This window comes from Miscanthus floridulus, chromosome 15, assembly GCF_019320115.1.
Source record: "Miscanthus floridulus cultivar M001 chromosome 15, ASM1932011v1, whole genome shotgun sequence".
NCBI classification, from domain to species: domain Eukaryota; kingdom Viridiplantae; phylum Streptophyta; class Magnoliopsida; order Poales; family Poaceae; genus Miscanthus; species Miscanthus floridulus.
The window spans coordinates 81728325-81734618 of NC_089594.1; the positions used below are offsets into that span (position 1 = coordinate 81728325).

Below are 6294 nucleotides of genomic sequence, written 5' to 3' on the forward strand. Positions count from 1 at the left end.
ATAGTCAGGTCCGACCATGAAGGAGTACTACGGTCGGCATATCCCATATGGCCAAGTTCCTGGACCTTTTGCAAGGTTCTTACAGGAAAATGACATAGTAGCCTAGTATTCTATATCAGGCGAACCTCAGCAGAATGGAGTAGCTAAAAGACGCAATTGTACCCTGATGGACATGGTGCACAGTATGATAAGTTACTCTACCTTACCGTTGAGCATGTGGATAGAGGCGTTAAAAACCGTCATTCATATTCTCAATAGAGTATCAAGTAAGTTGGTGTCAAAAACACCGTATGAGTCGTGGACAGGAAGAGTATCATCACTAAACCACTTACGTGTATGGGGGAGTTATGCTGAGGCAAAAGTATTTAACCCAAATATTAGGAAGCTAGATCCTAAAACAGTAAGTTGTCATTTCATTGGCTACCCAGAAAAGTCAAAAGGTTTTCGTTTCTACTGTCCAGACAGACATACAAAGTTTGTGAAAACGAGACACGCTGTCTTCCTAGAGGATGAAATGATGAGGGGGAGCATGGTAGCTCGAGAAATTGACCTTGAAGAGAAGCGGGTGTATGCGCCCACTCCAATAATTCATGAGCCATTTTTCTCACTACCTGCTGTCGCTGCACCAACAGTGTAAGATACTGTGGTGCCAGCACCTGTTGTTATTCCGCCTGTGGCAACAATGAATGATGATGAGGAACCTGTTCTTTAGGATCCTGTATAACCTATTGCCACACATGAGGGGGAGAAACAACAGTCTCAAACAAAAGATGTGCCAAATATGGAGGCCCCTAGAAGGTCTCAAAGAGTTAGAAAATCAGCTATTCCTGCTGACTATAAAGTATACAACACTGAAGAATTTCAAATGGAGAATGATCCCACCTCATTTGAAGAAGCCATGAGAAGTGATCATTCATCAAAGTGGCTTGAGGCCATGGAAGTTAAAATGAAATCAATGAATGCCAATAAAGTTTAGGACTTGGAGATAATTCCTAATGGAGCCAAAATAGTAGGCTATAAATGGGTCTACAAAACAAAACTTGACTCTTAAGGGAATATAGAGAGATATAAAGCATGACTTATGGCAAAAGGCTTTACGCAAAGAGAAATGATTGATTACAATGAGACCTTTTCTCCAGTCTCATGTAAGGAGTCCTTCATAATCATAATAGCATTAGTGGCACATTATGATTTAGAGTTACATCAGATGGATGTAAAGATAACATTTCTCAACGGGGACTTGGAGGAAAATATTTACATAGCACAACCGAAAGGTTTTATCATGGAAGGAAAAGAACGAATGGGATGCCGCCTAAAGAAATCCATTTATGGATTAAAACAAGCTTCAAGACAGTGGTACTTGAAGTTTGATCAGACAATAAGGAATTTTGGGTTTAAAGAGAATGTAGAGGACAATTGTGTCTATGCAAAGTTTAAGAATGGGAAGTTTATCTTCCTTGTCCTGTATGTGGACGATATCTTACTTGCTAGTAGTGATGTCAGTCTACTACTGGAGACAAAGAAGTTTTTGTCCTCAAAATTTGATATGAAAGATCTTGGTGAAGCCTCATTCGTTCTAGGGATCGAGATTCACCGAGATAGAAGTAAAGGGGTATTAGGACTGTCACAAAAGACATACATAGAAAGGATCTTAAAAAAATTTAGTATGCACAAATGTAGTCCCTCACCTGCTCCTATAGTCAAGGGCGATAGATATGGGGATTTTTAATGTCACAGGAACCAATATGAGACCGATCAAATGAAAGTGGTTGCATATGCTTCAGCTGTCAGAAGCTTGCAATATGCTCAAGTATGTACGCGCCATGACTTGGCATTTGTTACCGGGTTACTTGGTAGATTTCAGAGCAATCCTGGAACAGAACACTGGAAATTAGTAAAGAAAGTCTTGCGTTATTTGCAAGGAACGAAAAGCCTCATGATGACGTATAGAAGATATGATTAACTCCATATAGTGAGATATTCAGATTCTGATTATGCGGGAGATGATAGAAAATCCACGCCTGGATATATATTCACTCTCGTAGGAGGAGCTATTTCATGAAAAAGCTCAAAGCAAACCGTCACTACATCGTCCACAATGTATGACGGTTTGTAGTGTGTTATGAGGCAACGGGGCAGGTGAACTAGCTAAAGAAGTTCATACCCGGTTTGAAGGTGGTTGACGACATCTATATACCACTTAAGTTATACTGCGATAATAATCCGGCAGTACAGTATGCTCACAACAATAAGTCAAGCGGTGCTGCCAAACACATTGACATAAAGTATTATGTTGTGAAAGATAAAGTCCGGGATCGTGTCATAAGTTTTGAGCATATAAGTACCGAAAAGATGCTCGCGGATCCGCTTACAAAAGGCTTACCACCTAACGTGTTCAGTGAACATGTAGCTAGCATGGGTTTAAGGAAAAGCCTAAAATTCCTGGACAAAAGAAGGCCCAAAGTTAAGTATCTATTTTAGAACAGAGTGGTGTGTTGTAGCTGTTAAATCTATCGCCAATTGACTGTGACGATGAAACATGCTCTATGCGCTAATCTGTAATGGAATGAACAAAAGTAAATGATATAAAATTGAAAGATGGTAGTGAGATCAAGGGGGAGAATGTTAGTTGATCTCCATCAATAGGCCCAGGGCCTTTGGGTATGCGCCCTGATCGGGGACGCACACCTAATATGGTTGGTGGGCCCCTGTCGCACAGCACTATACAAAGAGAGGTGGGGATTAGGGCTCGAACTACGAGGTTGACCGGAGCCGCCGGGACCCACTAACAGAAAACCTAACCCGATCTAAAGAGGGTGCTACCAGCGACGGGAAGCCCCACCGACCCCGCCGTACCTCTGCATCGCCATTGGACCTCGTCTCCACCACGCTGGACTCCACCGCGCCGAGCTCCCTCGACACCGGCGTCCATGAGGCTGCAGCGCAACTACGCCAGGGCGAACTAGAGGAACCCTAAGTAAGATGCTTACCCCGATCTACGGTTTAGAGGCACTGTTGTTTCTCACAATGCTAGCTGCTACTACTACTACTACATACAGTAGCAGGAAGCAATAGGGGTTATATATCTGTGGTATAGTAGCTGATCATCAGCATAGTAATTAACTAATTACCTTGCTTGAGAGATACTTGTACACTTATGAGACGATAGGGGTCAATGTGATAATCGCTTCTTGATTTTCAGTTGTATGGTTATTACTACCTTTCATCTAGGAGTAATTCATTTACCCCTATATTTGAGTGCATTAACAGTGTCCATGGTGCCACTCTTTATTCTCTAAATGCTTATTAACAGAAAACAATTTCCATGCGACAAGTATAAACACTTGGATGAAGCAGTACCGTAGTAGTTTAAAATGTTGATTTTTTTTTTTTTTTGGCGAAATGTTGAAGTTTGATTTCAGACGTTCTGTTTTGGACCACTCTTACAATGAAGAGCTACTACCTCTGTTTGAGGTTCTTTAAAATGTACCTTCTCCTTTTGTAGCAGATTGAAGGCTCTACAGCTACCACTATGCCTCAAATGGACAAAGATCTGCTGCAAGCTGCCATGTCTGGTGACTCAAGAAAGGCCTTGATGTTCTGCTTGGAACAACTCCACAGGCGGGCAACACCTGCCTCCACATCGCCTGCAATGCTGTTCTGGGCAAAAATGGTTCTCTTATCGCCTTTCATCAACAAAGATGGCGAGACACCACTGCTCGCCACCATTACAAGGGGCCATATCTCTTTAGCTTCAACTTTTCTAGATTTCTGCCTTAACCATGAGCATAGGGATGTCTTGTGCCAAGACAAGCATGGATGCAACGCTCTCCACCACGCCATCCGCAGCGATCACAGGGAGCTCGCGATGGAGCTATTAAGGGCGGTGCCCGGGCTGTGAACAGCATCAATGAGTCGCCCATGTTCATCTCGGTGATGAGAGACTATGAAGATATTACCAAGGTACTGTTGGAAATTTAAGATTCTGCTCATGGAGCAACCTTTGGCTTCAATGCTCTGCATGCTGCCGTAAGAAATGGCAATCCAGGTGAGACATACAATAGAAAGATACTAGAAATTGGAGCTAGGAATTTCATACTGTCTTCACAACTATAGATTTTCTATCATGGTCATTATCTACTACTGTATTATTGTTTTAAGATCTTACAAATGGAACAAAAATAATCCAAAAATCTTGATTTCATGGCCGGTTTGCCAACAGTTAATTTGGGATGCCTTCATTTGTTTTACAGGTATCGCTAAGATGAGCGTCCTGACCTGTCCACGGAAGAAAATGGCTATAGAAATACTGCAGTGGAGCAGGCTGTGTTCTTGAATAAGATTGACGTGTTAAAAGTATTATTGGAACATGGTTGGTCTTCAGGGTATTCTGTCTCTACAAGTGGTAGTAGCCCTCTTCTTGTTTCTGCTGCACAAAGAGGTCATGTTGGTGTTGCTCGAGAGCTTCTTAAGCATTGTCCAGATGCTCCCTATTCTGATACAAATGGTTGGACATGTCTCCACGAAGCTGTAAACTCAGGTCACACAGAGTTCGTAGAATTTGTCATGGGGTCACAACAACTCCGTAATAAGCTCGTTAATATGCGAGATGCGGAGGGGAAAACTGCTCTGCATTATGCAGTCAAAAAATGCAATCCAAGAATTATTCAAGCATTACTTCTGAACCACACAACGACAGACTTCACCATGATTTCCAGTGATGGAAGGGAGGCAAGTTCGGGGTTGTTGACTGAGAAGGAAACACCCAATAAGATTTCAGACTGGGTACGTTTGCTTTCCATACGTTGATCCATTGAAACTCATAAGGCATAGTAGAGATATTAGACTGTACAGTCCTACTGTCGAAATCCCATCAGTAATGCTCTCTGGACTTCTAGCCTATATACAAATAATCATTTATTTAGTAATGGTCAATAAATCTTTCTCATGATCTCCTTTAAAATTGGTTACTAATTGATGTATTTGTATAAATTTCATCTGCCAAGTCTAGAAATAAATGATTATTTGTACCATTTAAAATTGTTTATCACGAGAAATGTTTTGAAATAGCATGGGTAATATTTCTAATCTGTAAACATCAAATTTCTACAATACTTGGGAACGCGTCTTAATCTGACATTTAAATAAAAATGGTCTCCTCTAATCCAAGGAAAGAGAATAGAAATACAAGAAATACGCAATACAAATTTCGCATTTATAGTATCATCTTTTTTTCAATTTTTTGCATATTTATTATATTGCCATGTCACATGCTCTGCTTAATTACATCGTTACTTGGAGATTACATTTTAGAAAGAATAGAAAGGTGCACCCCTACAAATTCTTTAAAAAATACTTGTTTCTGTAAGTAGTACCTGATTGAGCTTAATTTGTGCCATTCTTGTACTTGATGCAGAACGAAGTTTCCATGCTTCTGTTGCAAAAAGATCCCAACAACGCAAGCTTTGTTTATTACATTCATAAGTGTGTCAAGGATATGGTAACTAATGCGTCAAGTAAGGCTTTCAAGTCCCTGACCCAGACACTCATAGGCAACAACTTTTTAGTGGCGATACTTGTTGCAACAATTACCTTCGCCGCTGCTTTTACATTGCCCGGAGGATACAACAGCGAAGGGCTTCCCACCATGGCAAGAAAGGCTGCATTTCAAGCATTCTTGATCTCTGATACCTTAGCAATGTGCTCGTCACTTGTTGTTGCCTTCATATGCATCATTGCAAGATGGGAGGATATTGGGTTCTTGCTTTACTACAGATCATTTACAAAGAAACTCATGTGGCTTTCATACATGGCGACCACCACGGCATTTGCAACAGGTTTATACACAGTTCTAGCCCCTCGTCTCCTGTGGCTGGCGATTGCAGTTTGCACTTTGCCAGTTTTATTGCCCATTTTTACTAGGCTGCTTGATGAGCTTCCTTTTCTGAGCCTCCGACTTCGACTAGGTCGGACTTTCAAATCTGAACACCTTGATATCGTCTAACATTCACACTCTGTATTTGTTCTTTCTGGCTACCTATGGTCTCAGTATGTCATTAGACGACAATGGTATTTCAGTAATTTTGAATTCCATGTATTTGTTCTTTCTGGCTACCTATGGTCTCAGTATGTCATTAGACGACAATGGTATTTCAGTAGTTTTGAATTCCATGTAAGATAACAACCATGTAATGTGAATGCTGGTTGTATAATGTGAACTAGTTGTTGATTAGTTTTTTTCTTTACAATCTTGATGAACATGTTTTTTCATGAGGAAAACAAAGTTACAACACG

At 40.9% G+C, this 6294-nt stretch overlaps 1 pseudogene; it reads left to right on the forward strand.

The window, feature by feature from the left end:
* The first annotated feature begins 3541 nt into the window (after nucleotides 1–3541).
* Nucleotides 3542–6004, forward strand: LOC136506570 (ankyrin repeat-containing protein At5g02620-like; annotated as a pseudogene).
* Nucleotides 6005–6294: the final 290 nt, after the last annotated feature.